Consider the following 18893-nt stretch of genomic DNA (forward strand, 5'->3'; position numbering starts at 1 on the left):
TGCATTTTTCCCAAAGTTGTCTTCCAAATATTCCACTATTAAAGCTTTGTGTTAAAGGGCAAGTTTGCATACTTCGTAGTGTTTTTTGTAGGTTGTATGATGTTCTCATCCAGAGTTAGTGTATCATATCTAGCAGATGGCGGCACGTCCCCAGTTTGGAGAAACGCACAGCTTCTGTTTCGGTACTCTGGTCTGTTTTTTTCAAACAGGGGACGTGCCAACTCCAATTTACTGTACTTAGGTAATACTTTGACTATAGATAAGTACCTCATACAACTCCCACTATATCCAAACTATCCCTTAAACAAATAAAGATATGATGTTAACATAAATGCTAGGATGACTAACACAGTGGCTTTTACAGTAATATATAATGGAGTGGCATAAATGTCAGGTCTTGTGGTATGCTTCCACAAGTATCCCTCATTATCAATATTTTATAAAAGACTTGTTGGGAAACCACAGTTTGATATTGTTTTGCCTCTGAAAACGGTAGCTTTACTGCTGAGTTTGCTACAAGAAAACTCACCATGTCAATTTATTTTTTAATCAGAGGGTGGAATGCATCACACAAGCTGAGAGATAGTTAGCTACCACCAACACGTAAGCAACCAATTACCTGCCTTTAGGTATTCAGGCAGAGACGCAACATAATTATCATTCATTTTGAATGGTTTTGCAAGGCCCCTGATAAATGTAAGTCCAAAATTGTCTTTTTACCTCGGTTTTGGTCTCTACCAACTAATTTTTGTCCTTGTTTTTCTCACCAGTTAACTGGGCACTAGGCAGAAGGTGTACAGTGGGGGCTTTGTGTTGTAAAACTCTGCCTGGTGCTTCAAGGTGACCGATTCAATGGGTACACTAAGAAACAGAAATTTCCCCTCTAGCTACATAAGTTACAGGTGGAAAGCTTTGTAAGAAATTAGCATTCAGCCTTCATAAGAACAAATTACTTGGCTCCACAATTAATTATTCCACTTATTAATTATTCCACTCATTTACATTAATCCAATGTTGTGTGATGTAAAATATCTGGACAGGACACATTTAAAAAAAAAAAGTTATGTCCAGCAACAACATAAAGTTGGGGGCAGCATATAATGACAGATCTCAAATGTATTGCTCAAAAAGGCCAAATAAGTTATCACAGTAAAAATAATAAAGGGTGTTCTTTCACACTCCTCAACACGGCATAAACAATATGCATTTTTTATAAACAAAATTTCAGCTGAGAATACAGCATCTTGGTATTTGTTCAGATTGCAGGATCAGAGCTTTTACCACATTTACAACATTTCAAAGGTAGTGCAGCCTAATAATCTCTTAGAGTAAAGGGAAGTGCACACTTTAAACAATGAATAGTAACAGCATGGCAATAACAAGTAGACACGTTGTCAAGAGAAGGGGATTTTTAGAACTACATTTTCTGGAGTGTAGCATATCACCAAAGTGCTACTTAATAAAAGCAAAGTTACGTTGTTCCTAAAAGGTTTAACTGAAGAATTATGAAATACACAAGAATTACTTACGTCAAAAAGACCTCATGGATGAATTGAATTTATTTGCACCAGAGCGTAAATCCCTACAAGAGAGCAGGAGCTTTTGATAGAGGCTACTGAAAACTGTGATGCAAGTTATTGGTTCTTCAATATTCTGCCCTCTTGTATAGATTTGTGAAAATGAACATGAACAGTGATAGACATTTTGCCTGAAAACGGTGGTTGAAAATATTTTTTACAAAAGGTGAACACAGCTATCTGCATGGCTTTGTAAACATGAACAGCCATATTCTGGCCAAATGCATAGATTTGTAAAACTGAAAATTTTAAAATGTTTTACTGTTTTTGAATGAATGAGAAAAAGTAACTCCACTAAAACATTTTTTAAAACAACATTGACTGTGAACTTATTGTGTGTATGTGTTTGTGTGATTTTGTGTGATTGTGATTGAGGATGGTGTCGTAGACCTCTTCAGTCAGCCTCTGCTTCTCCTCTTCTCTCAAAGCTTTTCTGGGTCTTTTGGCTCCTGTTGCTTCTTGCAGCAGCTGTTGAGAGGAGTCCCCGAAGGCAAACGGACCAATGTGTTTGTTAGGCTACGTACAGTACTGTAGTCTATTTTTGATGTGCAGGTAAATGCAATTTATCCATGTATAAATATTTCAGTTCCACATAAAATGGGCAGGGATGCATAAAGTGTTAGATTCAGCACAGTATACAATGGTGCTTTAAAGTTTATGAGCCCATGCTGAAGTTGACTAGAAAGAGGAATAAAAGAAAATAGAAAAGTGGTGTCCTCAAAGGTTGGAATTTCCTATTGTTTTAAATAGGGCATTAAGATCAATATCCAAAAGATGATTTTTTTTTTTTTTATTCTCTTTTTAGTTAACTATAGCATGGGTTCATACATTTAAGAGCACCACTGTACAGTACACCCTGTATATAAAGTAAGCTTAATTACACCACAGGCCATATATAATGAGAATAATGTAATTTCTAACACAATTGCATTCTTCTTTCACACATACATATTCAAATAACAAAACTCTGCTTTGAGAACAATCAAATTATATTGTTTAATGTTACCTTACCTGCACACTGTTTGTGAAGCTGTCAAGGGCCCGTTTTATGAAGACAGGATTGATGTCCTTTTGGAGCTTCTGATACAGAATGTCGACGTAGGGTATGATTTTGTGACAAAGCCACAGGAAAAAAAATTAAATCTTCATCATGTAGCATCCTCACGTAGCCAGATGCTTCTCTCACGGTGGGCTGGTCAAATGAACCCAATGAAACCGTCCTGATGGCTTCAAAACATTGTATGAGGTTGTCTCGGTTCTTCTAGTAGAATAGAATGCCTTTTTTTATCATTATTCACAAGTACACGGTACTTGGGCAACCTGATTAAAGCAATCCTTTTACAGCGTTGACACAAAAAATATAAGAATATAAGATATCTATATAAAATATCAAAAATCAAAAATATAAAGTCAAAGATATTAAGTGTAGGTAGTGCAGAGAAAGAGAGGGGTGGGGCGTGCTGGCGCACAGTCCTGAGTCCGGAGAGCAACTGTATACATATATAAACTAGCTTTGAATGCACATTGTGTAAACATAGATAGATCTATAGACACATAGAAGTGTTAACAATTAATAAATAATATTGCACAGTCATGAAATGAAATTATTAAGTACTAATATTAAATAAATAAATATTGCACAGTAATGGAATGGAAAGGTTAACATATTAAATATTGCACTGTATGAAGTAAAATTGCACAGACTCCAGTGTCCTATGAGGTATTATATAACAGTATGACAGTAACAGTATAACAATATTGCACAGTCGGAGGGAAGGAAGAAGACAGTCCGGGGGCCGGGAGCATTTCCAAGATACTCATCAAACACCTCATCTAACTGTGCCACAAAATTTACCAGTTAAAGAAAAATACCAGGGTTAGTGGAGCCCCCAGTTTTGTCTTTGTCTCGCAAAGATAACTCAAAGGTTCCGCAAAACTTCACACACTGGATAAGCCAGTTAAGGATGTGACAGCTAGCCTGTGTCCCTCATCCAGTTGAATGGCAATGTTCATCTTTTCTGAAAGATGGTGTAAATTGGCGTTAAATTTGGTATGGGGGGTCCTAATTGTTTCGTTGCCAATTTATCTTGACTTGTTTGCAACTAAAATGAACTTCTTTCAAAGAGACAATCGTGGTGCCATCTTGACAGTAGTACTTGAAATGATTTGACTGCTACCCGCACTTAGTTACGTTCATGGTTACATATTGTATGACAGAAGTGTGTAAGTGCAAGCCCTCCCGGAACCCATACAGATTGTATTGAAAGCTTCGATATTTGGGAAAAATAGATTTTACATTTTGATTTTAACTTATTTAAATTTTGACTGAAATAGCCCAAAAGGGGTGGGGCCATTTAATGCACAACTTTAGCCTGATTGGACATCTGCTGTATATTAACAGATCAGACGTCTAGATTGGAACACTGATGACTGTTGCTGTGATAGAATTAGTTGGAAAAAATATCCCTTCCTTTTCCCTTCTGCCGTTTGGCAGTGTGTCACCCATATCACCCTAATAAACACACTGCCACTGGTTCAGCATTAAGCAAGGTCGCTGCAGTCTGCGGCGGCAAAACAAGCTACAATTTAAGTTAATAGGACAATTTTGCAGCTTGTATTTACCTTCACAAAAGTGCTCGGTTTGCCACCGTTCTGACAACATTACGGAAAGGATTTCTAAGGAGGTCGACCTTTCTGTTAGAGAGGAAGATCTTTTTTTTTTTACAACATAAAAACATCCACATAATTGTGTTCGGTAAACCTACCAGACTCAATGTAAAACAAGAGTAATTTTAGCTTTGTAAAATAGACTTTATTCAACGTCAACAGGAGAACAATAAAACTATGAAAAGCCATTTTGGGTTGTCTTTACCCTTTTCTAACCATCACAACTCTAGTTTTTGTTGAAATAAACACATAGTTTACCAATTTACATGTGTAAAATATGTTTGCTATATACATGCTAAAAGTATTGTTTTTTTTAAATAGAGGTTGGTGGGTTCAGTGCTTGTGACCTCAGAGCCGCTCCTGGTTAAACAGAAAGATCTCAAAGAGGTTTTAAAAAGGTCTCTTTCCGTAGGGATCCTTTCCATAATGTTGTCAGACCCGTAGAATATTAATCTGATCCTTTTAGCTGCATTAAAAGCACTTTTAGTGGACCAAAGGGACGCTGAACATCTGCACCATCAGGGTTACGTTGCAGCCCAGTCTGTGGCTGCCAGTTACCGAATTCACACTTAATATGGACCAGGTTGAATCACACTTGTGGTGATCACACTTCAACACACGCTTCTCATGTTTCAAACAAAATCCAATTCTCCAGTTATATTATGCCGCAGATTAGATGGTATCCGTAACAACAGCCAGAAGCCTTCAGCAACTAAACAGTGCTATATCTAGCATCACATGGAAGAGGCTATGCTCATCCACGCATCTCCCTGTGCCAGTTTTTTTTCTCCAAGCTTTGACAGCATCTGACATCTGAGATTAGAGCTGTTTTCTCATATAGTGAGCCATCTCTGGAAACATGCAGTGTTTATGTTTCCACCCTTTCATCCAATACTTCTACCCTGCACTGGGAATTTTCCGATGCACAAAAGTGTCTTGCGAGAGCCACATTTGAAGTCTCATCATCTTCCAACCCACACAGGACTCTATTCAACATTAAGTGGTATTAAATATTTCATTGTCACTTGCACCGCCATTGACACTGAGGTATGCCATTGTCTCGACATGAATTTTGTACACTGCGTCATGACTGACTGCTTTTTCAACATTCTCCAAGTTCACACTTTCTTTCTTTACCGGTACCTAATGCATAATGAATCTAAAGTAAATATACAGTTAAACAAACATTGCATGTTGGCTTTTGGTGAGTGCCATTTATATGTGCATGTTAATTTAAAAAAATTACACTCACAGTATTCATGTGTATGCTAAGATGCTACTGACATGCTAGCAGTGAGACTGTACTTTTTTTTTTAATGCGTCCATGTGGTTAGCATGCTAACATGTTCACAATGACGATGCTAATATGCTTGTGTTAAGCTTGTATAATATTTACCGTTCTCACATATTTATGTAGTAATAGTTTACCATTCTTTATTTTGGAGGTCTTTGGTCATAAACCAAAGAATTGGACAAATACAATATTTGAAGGGTATGAAAAGTTATTAAGGTTCATCCATTCAATCATATCAAGCACATGAATGTGTGCACCTCATAGTATAGCAATCCTTCCTACATTTATCTGATCGGTGATGTCTCCATTTAAGTGAACCCCAGTCCTACTACTAACTACTAACTTCCCCCCCATCCTCCCGTGCCCTCCAATAATGAATGTGGATCGTCCCAAATTAAAAATCTTTGTTTTTTCCACATTCAGTTACAATTTTTCAAAGAGATGTTTAACAAATAAAACTTCATCTAAATGATTAAATGATCAATCTTAAACCTTTTTTCATTTTAAATCCATCTGAAAAGTTTAGATTAGAGACTAGAGGTGTCAGTCACACCACAAAAAACGGACTCTTGCAAAAAGAAGGAAATGATATGAAATAAAAAAAGCTATGTCTTTTTCCACTGTGGTAGATCCTGATACATTGGATACAAAAATGTAATGTCCAAATGTCCCTTGCCTTGGTTACTCAAATAAACCAAAATCTAGATTTAAATTTACTGTTTTATCATAATCATGTAGCTCTTCTCCCACAGGAAATTTTGAGTGTCAAAAACTTAATTTCCTGCATTCTGAAAAATATTTATGCACCAATTTATGGGGAAAACATTATTTATGTAAAGGAAAACACAAACCCATCCGTGCTAAAGTTCACTTGGAAAGGGGGTCTCAAGTAGAGCCCGACCGATAAATTGGCGAGCCGATATTAGGCATTTTCCAATATATCGGTATTTAAAAATTCATTCATCAAAATTATCTATAATGACAAATAAAATATTCTGATAAATGCATATTTAAAAAATAAAAATGGATCGTCAACCATGTTAGGAGTGTTGGCATTGCATAGTTTGTCCATCAGAGGGCACTCTACAACATCCCTGTTGGCGATGCTCTTTTTTGTTGTTGGTTAATTTGTTTTTGTTCAAAGGACTTTAAAGTGTTATTTCTTAAGTTGTATTTTTATACATTTATCAGACCTTTAATCTATTTTGACGATCCTTTGTTCTGTTGTGACAATAAAACTAATTATTATCACATTATTTTAGTGAGAACTCAAAAATAACTGCAAATAACTAATGTTATGGAGAGCTGTTTGTTTTGCATCACGTTTCTGGATTTAAAAAATATATAAATCGGCCGATGTATCGGATTTTTAAATCAAATATTTGTATTGGTATGGGCCTTAAAAATCGTTTATCGGTCGGGCTCTAGTCTCATGGAAAGTTTGAAAATAGGGTATGTCTCCTTGACGCGTACCTACAGCAGCAACATCACTGGCTGATTCAGGTCAATCTCAAGAAGAAAAAGTCAGTAGAGTTCATCATCCTGGGACCATGAATGTCAATAGTTGTTGAGATGTTTAAGTTCTAACCAAAGTGGTAACCTAAATTGCCAGCTGCTGTATAGCTGGAAGAGTTATATATAACAGCTCACAGCGCATCCTTCAAAGCTGTATTCTTCCAAGAAGCCAGGAAGGTTGTTTTAGAGTGTATTCAGCTTTTTAAATGTCTCCATCTGTGGATTAGTTTGCATCCTGTAAAACAGCAGAGTAAACAATCAGCAGAGCAGCTCAAAGTTATCAGTCGGATTTGATCCATGTCCCCCGACAGAGCAGACCTCAAGTTTTGGTTGCACAGCTTAATGTCTCTAGTTTTCTCACCCAGACATGTAAAAAACAACATGAATATGTCAATATACATGAAGAGCAGAAAAGCCTCAGCAGCAGATGTCGAGCAGCTGTTACTGTAATGCTAAAAACGGTCTCCACTCTGGAGTCATTCTCTGGGGTTGGCACTATGACTTTAGCAAATTCGAAAAAAAGGTTATCTTTTGTGGATACAAGCTTAGTGTTTGTGCCTCAGGGCTGCTTACCACTTACAACATCTGCACCAAGCAAAGAGACGGTCGAAATCTAAAAGGAGGTTAAGAACAAGTAAGATTTGAAAGAGTGGAGTCCAAAAAGTCATGTCAGCCAAGATTAACACAGGTTTGACGTAGCCAGAGAGAAAAGGCATTAACGTGGACCGCCATCACCCTTTCCTTTATCCTCTCATTGGACTAACTTTGTGGATACTACTGTGTGCGTGTATCAATGAGTAAGTCTGATGACGATGTTATGTAGGGTTTATGAATGTACGTTAGCACTGTCATGAATTATCCTACTTTTGCTATTTTATTTGTGAGCTAATATGTCTAATAATCTGTTCATGTGCTCTGCAAGAGTTTCTTTATTGAATGCGTTATTCAGTGCAAATATAACCGTGAATGTAGTTTAATCTCAGTAATGATGGTAAATTTGTTTATAACTGTCGCTCTGTTGAAGGCAAATGTTCCACTGGACTGTCGTTAGGCAGATCAGCGAGATCTGATCGTGTCTAGACTTTACGGCACAGTAGTTAAGGGAAAGTCTGTCAAGCCGCTTCAGTAGTACTAGAAAAAATCCCCCCCCCCCCCATTATGCTTGATAAGTGTTAGAGCCCGATGGATTTATCAGCGGGCCGATATTATCGGCCGATACCAGGCATTTTCCAAATTATCGGTATCGGCATTTATGATGGCCGATAAATGACTATATATATATATTTTTTAAATATGCATTTATCTAAATCATTTATTTGTCATCATGAATGAATCTGATAAATTAATATTTAAAAAATAAAATAACGAAACACCCTTCAGCCATGTTACGAGTGTTGGCGCTGCATGGTTTGTCCACCAGAGGGCGCTCTGCGACCGCCCTGTTAGCAACACCCTTTTTTGTTTTGTTATTGTTGTTTTTTCCCAAAGGATTTTTAAGTTTTATATCTTTTTTTGTATTTTTATACATTTTTATTTATCAGAACTTGAACATATTTTGATGTCACTCTGTTCTTTTGTGACAATAAAACAAACAAGTTTATTTGTAAATGGCATTATCATATTATTTTAGTGACAACTACAAATAACTTAAGTTAGTTATTATGTATGTTATGTTACCTGTTTCTGGATTTTTTTTAATATAGTATTTCGGCCAATATATCAGAATATCGGATTTTTGAAATCACCAAATGTTGGTATTGAGATTGGCCTTAAAAATCCTCGGTTGGGCTCTGCTACTCTAATTGGTGTCATGTAAGTCTTTTTGGAGCCACTACCATTCACTTTCCATTTCCATCTTGTTTTGAAATTCAAGAGTGTGTTCTTTTGTTGACATCCTATCTTGCACTTTTACTGTTTTATGAATAGGCTCAGTGGTGCTTAAAAAGATGTGCTCTTGTTTCATATTTTTGTACGTCATATGGGAATGATTATGGGTACGGCTATGATTCTGTATCAATGCATGTGTTAAGGGAGTACCTTCAAATAGCTATCAATAAATGCAAACTAAAACATTTGAGCTTTAAGCCAATTCAGCTGCAGCGATCGCACAATTAGACTGCATGTTTAATTCATTTGACTATAGTGCTAACTGGATTTGACAAACTGCCACTGACTGCAGCATTAGGTTCTTCTCCAAAAAACCATGTTACTTTAGAGCATTTTCATGTTTGGGGACTGCAACATTCAACACACTGCTCTGCCTTAACACGGTCATCCACTTATCCATCTTGTCATATTAGTCAGACTAACCAAATGTGCTCCCAATTTGGGAGTCTATAGAGATCGTTGAGCTGGCACAGTGAGAAGATTGAAGATTATTCACTTTGCTTAGCTCTGTCAACATCATGTCATGTTTGTAAGACACAATCAAACCATTAAATCACAACCATATGTTGCACTTTATCTTATAACACTGCTGTAAAATATGTTTTGCTTTTTTTGTTCAGCATATGGAGATGGTCCAATACCGTTTTTTGCTTCCTGATACCGATCCTGATACTTGAACTTGCGTATCGTCCCATACCGAGTACTGATCCGATACCAGTGTGTCATATATTTTATAACGTTTTAACAACTGTATACTACTATCCCTGTATGGATGTGATATGATTTCTATCTTTGTTGTCGGTCTGGCTCTGGTTAAACGTTCAAACAATAAATGCCACAGAACTTTCTTTTATCATCCAGTTTGACGGAAAGAACAGAAAAAGAACATAAATAAACTATTTTAACATAGTTTCTTTAGGGCTTTATTATGTGGTATCGGATCAGTGCATAAACTCAGTACTTTCCGATACCAGTGTTTTAGGCAGTATCGGTTTGTGGTACGAATATTTACATAGAAACGTAAATAAACGTATATTTACATGAGGACTCCTAGTTTTTAGTAAGCGGTCGATTAGTGTCACACCATCAGGCGCGTTCCAAGTGTGGTCCCAATCTTCAATTTGCTATAAAAAATATAATCAAATTTGAACCATTTTTATTCATTTTAGGTATTTTGCCATGTGTTTCCTCATTACTTTGAGCTATTTAAACTGTTTATAAATAAAACCCATTTTATTAATCTTGCTTTAAAGTTTTCATACCCTGTCAACACATGGCTTTAAGGTGTTAAAATGGACTCAGGCTCAACAAGTTGCTTTGTCTTTTGTAAATTAAATTAAAATCCGTATCCAACCAATTTTTCATTCTACAAAATGTTTTTCCTTCTAAAGAAAAATACATGGCTAGATTTCTATGATATCAGAATATCACAACACTGCAAGAAATCTCAACGGAGAATTCAAGCGTCTCTGCAACATGCCGCTACAGGGTCCAACCTACCTTTACATTTCTCTTTTCTTCCTCTTAGCTGGAAGCTCAGACAATATACACTTCCTGGACTAAATCCTCCTGAGGCACTGTGAGCACTACAACACAAACAGTGTGCTGTGACTCCGACCACTGTGCCTACCTTTTGAAATCACTATCTTCTAAGGGATAACAATCATCTTTTGGAAATCCTTGACCTCGTTCTGCCTGTGTGGCCCTTTCCCGCGTCTTTAGACAGGCTAACAGACAGTAAGTTTCTTACAGACAGTAAGAAAGCTTTGAAAGGCTTGTTCCAAAAGAATAAGATGTCTGTCACGGACAAACACTAATTAACCAGGTGTTTAAAAACAGGCAGAGCTGCAACCGCAACGTCTGTCTTCACATTCCTACTTCAGTCACTGTCTCTGTTTACCACCAAACTACACTGATCGCCTCCGAGTTGGCAGAGATGGAGTTTTTTCAAAGAGCAGACGGAAATAGACTGCCCAAAATCCAACTCCATACGATACCTTCAAAAACAAAACAGTTTTCATTAGTGCCTTCCAAAAATGACTTCCACTTTCCAAACATAACTTCTACATGCATTTTGTGTTTAGGTGTCTCCATGTTTAGGGTCTTGGTTAAAGGTAGGGGAAGCTGGTGACAGATGGTTTGGACCAGTGTGGTGGAGAAAGACAGAGTGGCGACACTCCCATTGGACACCGTTTTTTCTTCTTTTTTCGCCTACTTCCGGGGTACGCAGCCTTGCTTAGTTCCTAACATCCGTTTTACGGCATTGGACATCATTCATTTCCATTGCTGACCGTCAAGTAAGTAAGGTAAGTTGATTAAATAGCTACCTCTTTTGAGTTGTCAACTGTCTATATTTTATCAGAGGCCCTTTTATGATGCACATCTTTAGTTGTATGGGTACAACACAATCACCGGGGGATTCGGGGCTTCACAGAGCGGAACGGGCTAGGCCGTTGTCTGACTGCTGCGCCCCTAACGGGGGACAGCTCTGCGGGGATAGACCGGGTCCTGCGGTGTACTGCAGGCCTCCGGGAAAGTGAGGAGCAATACAGGAGTCATTTAATGCTAACTATTATTGTTTTCCCCACTTTATCCCTTGCTTTTATATACACAATATTTGTCCCTGTTCGTTCACTTTGTTCTTGTTTTTCTAGTTAAAAAACACACACACACACACTTGTTGTTTTACTCTGTTTAATAAAAAACACACATTTCTTTTATTCATTCGTCCCAGCTTAATGAGTCCTTTATTCTTTAATATATATTTGATTCATTGTCTATGGCTTATTTTGTGTACTACAGACCAGTATTACTCTACAGATATATTATCTGTATTATATATTACCCGATGATAGCGCTGTACACATACAAATGAGGATAAGTAAATGCATCATAAAGGGACTTTGATATAATATAGATAGTTGACAATTCAAAAGAGGTAGCTATTTAATCAGTTTACCCCTGGAGGTACCTTGACAGCTGGAGAAGTCGAGCTAACCACAGATAGATTATCTGTAGTGGCTTCTCTTTTTTAACTGTCCTTTATAGTGTTTTTATAGCGAATGTTGCAGTATAACTCTGGCTTTCAGTTGCCACCCTACCACTCCAAATGTAAATCTGACATTTACAGTAACAGTGAACAGTGAAACAAGTACTTAGGTATGTGTTTTCATTCAATATCACACTTGCTGCTGTCAGTCCCATAGAAGAACATGATAGCGCAGAATGTGTTTGGAACTACACAGGCCCCCATGAACCATGTGACCACCCCGCTAGTGAAATCAAAGAGTGTCACAACTCTCTCTCTCTCTCTCTCTCTCTCTCTCTCTCTCTCTCTCTCTCTCTCTCTCTCTCTCTCTCTCTCTCTCTCTCTCTCTCTCTCTCTCTCTCTCTCTCTCTCTGTTATAGACTAATGGAATACTGACAGAACAGTAAGCTTGGTGTCTTTGGTGATAAAGTCAAGACATGCCACCTGCAAAAACAGAAGTAGTCCCATATTAAAACAGAAGTAGTCCCATATTACATTTGGGACAGACATGTGTGAAAAGACACTCTTCCTACACCTTTACCTCCACTCAGTGCTTGAGAATATGAAAACATAATATCAAGAAGCCTATTCCTGCCATTGAAAAACAATACAAACTGTAAGAACAAATGACAAGTTCATGATTTCAATATATGCTCTTGGCAAGTTAAAATTATAGTTGTTTTATCATAAATATGACTCCTCAGCAAAAATATATTTAGATATAGAGAAAGAGCGCAAGCAAGAAAATAAATCTCCGCTCTCTGACGTTACGTGTTAGCTTGACTTACAGATATACTACATATGTTAGCTTAAAACTTTATTTATATTTATAGGTATTTGACTTACAAAATACATGTAGTGTCAAACATAACGTTAGCTTAGTGTCAGGATCCCACAGTCTTCCCATACGCTCTGTCTCTATAGTCTAAATTGTTAGAAGTTATGAGAAGTCTTGATTTTGTAAGAAAATATTTTTATTTTGTCTTAGTTTTGACATTTTTACTCTCAAAATGTTAACTTTGTGTGCACACTAAAAAAGCCTATGTATGTTTGACTTTGTTACACAATTTATCATCTAATACTTGTGACTCAGTCTTCACTTTAAGAAAAAAAAAAACATTTGACGACAATTCATCTATTTTTTTCTTTTGCTAATGGAAGTGGGCTTTCCTACAGTAAGACCTTTTCATTAATCTTAAGTACCAACAAATACTTCCACTGTCATTTTTCACATTCACTCAGAATGAGTGCACTACCAAAGTACCACTTGGTTTTGTAGACGTAGTGGCCCTTATTTTGAAGGAGTATATACAGTATCTTCAGTTTAAGCCATTTTCTTACCTATTCAGTCAAAATATAAACAGGTTTACAGAACATTTGCAACTGATAAACAGACTAACTGTGGACTAAGTAATGAACTACTACTACTACTACTATGATTCTGCTTAAGTTTTCCAGTCTGTCCTTAGCTGTACACTTAATAGCACCTGATCACAGTCATGTTGGCAGACGGCCCAGGGCTGGAGAATCTACTGACTGAGCTGGTTGTGTGATGGAGAGAGAATGGAGCTAAGGTAAAAGGGAGAGAGAGAGAGAAAACAAAAGGAGATTTAAACCCTACCTTCCATCTCTCCGGATTGGAGAAAGTGAGATCACTGACAAAAAAAGATTGATGAGTTCCTCGCTTCGGTCAGGACCCAGCGGGAATATTGTGAATGCAATATTATGTGCTTTACACAGTCTTTGCTACAGGGGAATCCACCAGACTCTGATCACACTCAAAGATTCAATGCAACCAGACACAGGGAATCAGAGCAGTCAAAATAAAGGAGGGGCTCTTTGTCTGAGAAAAGAAGTATTGGAAAAAAATCTCAAATATAAAAGCTGAAATGAACTGCTATTTGCTTAAATCGCACAGGATCAATCAGTACCGCCAAGTTGTTTACTGTACTCCATCTTTTCTACAGTTGTCCAATATGAGAAATGCTAGAGCAAGGGGACGTGTTAAGGGTGCATGTAGCGTCAGTAGGGTAAGTTCTTTATTCCTTGACCTCAGCAAGTGTACTGCTGTTTGGCTGGAAGCAAAGCCAGCACACTCTTTACCCTCGATGGATATGGATTGGGGATCACTGCTGTACGTGACCAAATGCTCAGTAAGGCGTAAGGATGAGGAGGCTGTAAAAGGTATTGGGAATGTGTTATTTCAGAAGTGTAAAGTTCAACCAATGGCAGGCATGTTTCTGCTTTAGTTTTGATGTTAAAGAATCAGGAAAAAGTAGGTCTGTGTGTGTGTGTGGGGGCGGGGGGGGGGGCACAGCAGCTTATACAGAAAAACAATGCATACCCATTTTCCAAACAAACAGACATTGAGCCATCATTTTCCTGTTAATGATCTTTAGATTTTTATCATGAATTGTGAAGCACTTTGTAAAGTCCATTTTGATATGAGGCTATAAATGATCCATTGATCATATATCTGACATAATCTAATCTGTGTGTAATTAGTGGTGTGGGCGCTGTAAATAGCGACAGCCGTGCTTAATGACGGCTAGTCTGGTGCCGTTGGAGAACCTCGCCGGTGCAACACCATCGGGGAAATTGCACTGCTTTTCCCCGTTCTTCTCATTGACATTCTCTAAAGCTAACTGTGGTTGGGGTTATTTTTAAACAAAGTATAACGTATGTACAGTTTTATAAATATAAAGAAAAAAAACCTAAGCATTTTCCAGGTGTGCCATCTGATAGCTAAGTAATTTCACTTGGGGGGGGGGGGGGTGATTATCATCAATCATTATTATTATGTGGTGTTGAAATGAAAGATTGCATTGATGCATTGCCATGCGGAGGATTCTGCATCGATGTAGTGACAGACCATAATCCCTTATTGCCTACTGATATAACTTTTTTCCGGTCGCTGCTTTTTGTTGTTTGTTTTTTGCCTTTTGTCTGCTGTGTTCAGACTGTGCTACATACAGGAAGTACAATATAAAAGGGAGGTCATAAATATATACAGTTTATGACTTAAGTTCTTGATGAAAACCATTTAGCAATAAATAATATTGAGGAGGTGGCGCATCGGGATATTGGATCCGATCGAATCTTTGACAGGGTAATCGTGAGACCAGTGAAGATTCACACCCCTAGTGATGATGTCACAGGCCTAAACTGGTGGGTTTGTTAGTCATGTATAAACCCTAATTCCAATGAAGTTGGTACGTTGTGTAAATGTGTAATGTAAATAAAAACAGAATACAATGATTCGCAAATCCTTTTCAACCTACATTCAATTTAATACACTACAAAGACAAGATATATGGGCCATAAATGGGCCCCTAGTTAAGTCTAAGCGCACAGCGTGAAGCATCTGTCGGGTGTATGAAACCACTTTCACGTGTTTAACAGCGGAAAAAGGGATCAATACTTTCAATACCCACCAGGTCTGGATTTGTTGCTGAACGGCTGCGGCCATGACTGACAGCGGAAGTTACGTGGACCCACAAGATCTCGCAAATTCACGTACAACTGCGCGATATAACAAGATGTAGTTTTTATAAACTGAATTTCAAGATGTAGTACAGGGAATTAGGATCTGCCCCGAGCAGGGTGTACTTTATTTTGAAAATGAACTAGATGTTTTACGTTGTTTCAGTGCTCCACTTCCTGTCCCGCACAATTTGCCCTGTGATAATTGCTGGGGAGCTCTCTGGCCGTTACGCAGTTGGTGAAAATCAGGGGTTGGTGTCTTCATCAATCATATGTGTGTTTTGGGCGTAAAATGCAATTAACCAATCAGAGTGTCTGCTCCCATTCCCTTTTAAAAGCCAGGCATGTTTGTTCCTTGGTGCATTGCTATTATGGTGGCGGAATATATATATATTTTTTAATATATGGAGTAGCAATACTCCAAAAATGCCCCTGAACACACCTCCCTGTTCACTTATTTTAAATTTTATGCCTGCAACCTATTCAAAAAAAGCTGTGACAAGGCCATTTTTACCACTGTGTTACATCACTTTTACTTTTAATGCCACTCAATAAGATTTTTGGGAACTAACTAATTGTTGATTGATGTATGACTTCAGTTGCTCAGCATACCGAGGTGTCCGTATTTTGCACTTCATACTTGCCATGCATTTTCAGTGGGGAGACAGGTCTGGATTGCAGGCAGACCAGTCTAGTACCCCCGCTCTTTTACTATGAAGTCATTCTGTTGTAACACGTGCAGAATGTAGCGTAGCATTGTCTTGCTGAATGTAGCAGGGTCATCCCTGAAAAGGACATTGCTTGGATGGCAGCATATGTCGCTCCAAAACCTGTATGCACCTTTAAGCGTTAATGGTGCCTTCGCTGATGTGCAAGTTACCCATGCCGTGGGCACAAACATACCCCATTCCATCACAGTTGCTGGCCTTTGAACTTAAACAATCTGGACGGTCCGTTTCCTCTCTGGCCCGGAGGGCATGACGTCCACGATTTTTAAAAACAAATTTGAATTATGGACTTAGATGCAGAGCACAGCACACTTTTCCACTTTGTGTCAGTCCATCTCAGATAAGCTCGGGCCCTGAGAAGCCAGTAGCGTTTCTGGGTGATGTTGATATATCCGCTTTGCATAGTAGAGTTTTAACTTGCACTTATAACTGTAACGATGAACTGTGTTAACTGACAATGGTTTTCCGAAGTGTTCCTAAGCCCACAAGGGTAAAACCCTTCACAAGCCGATGTTGGTTTTTAATGCAGTGCCGTCTGAGGGATTGAAGGTCACGGGCATTTCATGTTGGTTTTCGGCCTTGCCGATTACGTGCAGAGATTTCTCCAGATTCTCTGAACCTTTGCGTGGATTTTATGACAAAGTCCCTTAATTCCTTGCAAGTATACATTGAGAAACGTTGTTCTTGAACTGTTGGACAATTTGCTCATTCAGTTGTTCACAAAGCGGTGAACCTCGCCCCAGCTTGCTTGCTTGTGAACAACTGAGCCTTTTTAGAGATGCCCCTTTTATACCCACTCACGACCAGTTAACCTGTTCACTTGTGGAACCTTCCTCAACTTTCCCAGTCTTTAGTTGCTCTGTTCCCGGCTGTTTTGGAACGTATGGAAGCTTGAAAATGTAAATGAGTGAATATTTGCAAAAAAACTAACACTAAAGTTGATTATTAAAGTTAAGTTTTAACATTAAATATCTTATCTTTGTAGTGTATTCAATTAAATATTGGTAAAAACTTGATTAGCTAATCATTGCATTCTGTTTTTATTTCCGTTTTACACAACAGCCCAACTTCATTGGAATTGGGGTTTGTATGTGTGTTGTATCTCAGGTGGAAGGGTTTCCTGCTTTGCTTAAAACGTTGGTTGTAACCTAAAAATCTCTGTGTTTCTGTCCGTTTGTCAGTCAAAACAAGCAAAGCTAAAATAAGACTTTGGGAAATAGTGACGGGCATAAGGTTTTCTGAACATGTTATGGAGAATAAAGATGTGCGGAACCCACTTGAACTGCAAAAACAAAATGTTATTTTTGGCATTTGGCAAGGTAGAGGAAACTGATTTAATTATAATTTTAAATTTAACAACCTATTGTGATTTCCATATATCGCTCGTTGGCTCTATAAAAGTAGCAACACTTTATGAAAATCTCTTTCTCAAGTCAGGGCAGAACACTCCTTCACTCAATTTTTTTGTAAATTTTCTAATTTTTATTTTACAGTGAGCCATGAATGTAGACTAATTTTTTCTATCTATTCTATTCATTTGCAGCCAAGGCATATACTATGGGGGAGTTGAGGGAAGGCCATTTGCTAATAACCCAGACAATCCCTTTTTTTACAGCCTAATATTGGCAGGTATGATATAGTCCATAAAGTCCACAAATACATCTGGCATTGTTTAGTTGATTTATTTATTTGATTAGTACAATACACGCGAATCAACATTTCTGTAAATGCACCAGTGTTAGCTAGTCCGGAGCATCTGGAAGAAACCCATGCAAACACAGGGAGAACATGCGAACTCCACACAGAACTGAATTCAAACCCACTACCTTCTTGCTGTGTGGCAGATGTGCTAACCACTGAGCTATATAAGTATATCCAATATATGTGCTATTTTATTCCCACTAGTTCATCATTGTCTAAGCCACACAACTTCTAGATCACGAAGGACACAGAAAAAAAGTGAGCTTTAAGGAGTAGACAGCAACAGTCTACACCTGTCCAAAGATAGCTGAAGGACAGGTTAAAGCACAGACAGAACACCTAGTAAGAGAAGATTGACAGCACACTGCAGCAGTAAATTCAGGGAAAAGAACTGCCTACAGCCGGCCAGATTATCGAGTCCATCATGTCCATCACACCAGGGGTCAACGCCAAAGCGTTTCCCCTGTCTCCGGCTTTCTGTCTCAGGATCGTGTCTCCCTCCTTGTCAACGACCACCTGTGTGAGGCAGGAGTGGACAGGCCCTGCAAAAAAAATTAATAAGCGGACGCTTGCTAGAGGGATGTCAGGACTGCAGTGCCAGTAGGTCACACCAAATGCTTCATGTGGCTCTTTAGTGACAGTTATGTGACCCAATGAGTTAGTTCAATGTGTGAATGACCCTTAAGCAGGGATGGAAAATGAGTGTGTGTGAATATGTGGAGATTGGTCTAACGGTGCTGTCACACCTGTGCTGACCGTTTTAACTGAATACTGGAGGGTTTTATTGGATAGTCCAGTTCCTTCTGGGGTGGTGTGAAAGCTCATTCAAAGTCTGATGTAGACCAAACAACTGAACTCTGCTCTGCTTAAAAACGGGGGTCTCGGTTTCCGTCCAAGCGCACTAGAGTTTGTTTTGCACCATCCGACCCAAATATAGTAAGTGAATTAAGAAGGGGAAGAGGGAACAACAGAATCACCAAGCTGTTTTAACCGATGGGGGGGGGGGGGGGGGG

At 38.4% G+C, this 18893-nt stretch overlaps 1 long non-coding RNA gene across 1 annotated transcript in view; it reads left to right on the top strand.

Annotated features, from left to right (window-relative positions):
- The first annotated feature begins 2565 nt into the window (after positions 1-2565).
- LOC117959466 overlaps positions 2566-18893 on the top strand; it is a 19298-nt gene continuing 2970 nt past the window's right edge. The window contains exons 1-2 of the long non-coding RNA XR_004659944.1: positions 2566-2578; positions 12425-12429. This is a non-coding gene — a long non-coding RNA (uncharacterized LOC117959466). The remainder of the gene's footprint in view (positions 2579-12424; positions 12430-18893) is intronic.

The sequence above is a fragment of the Etheostoma cragini genome, chromosome 16 (assembly GCF_013103735.1).
Source record: "Etheostoma cragini isolate CJK2018 chromosome 16, CSU_Ecrag_1.0, whole genome shotgun sequence".
In the NCBI taxonomy this organism is placed as follows: domain Eukaryota; kingdom Metazoa; phylum Chordata; class Actinopteri; order Perciformes; family Percidae; genus Etheostoma; species Etheostoma cragini.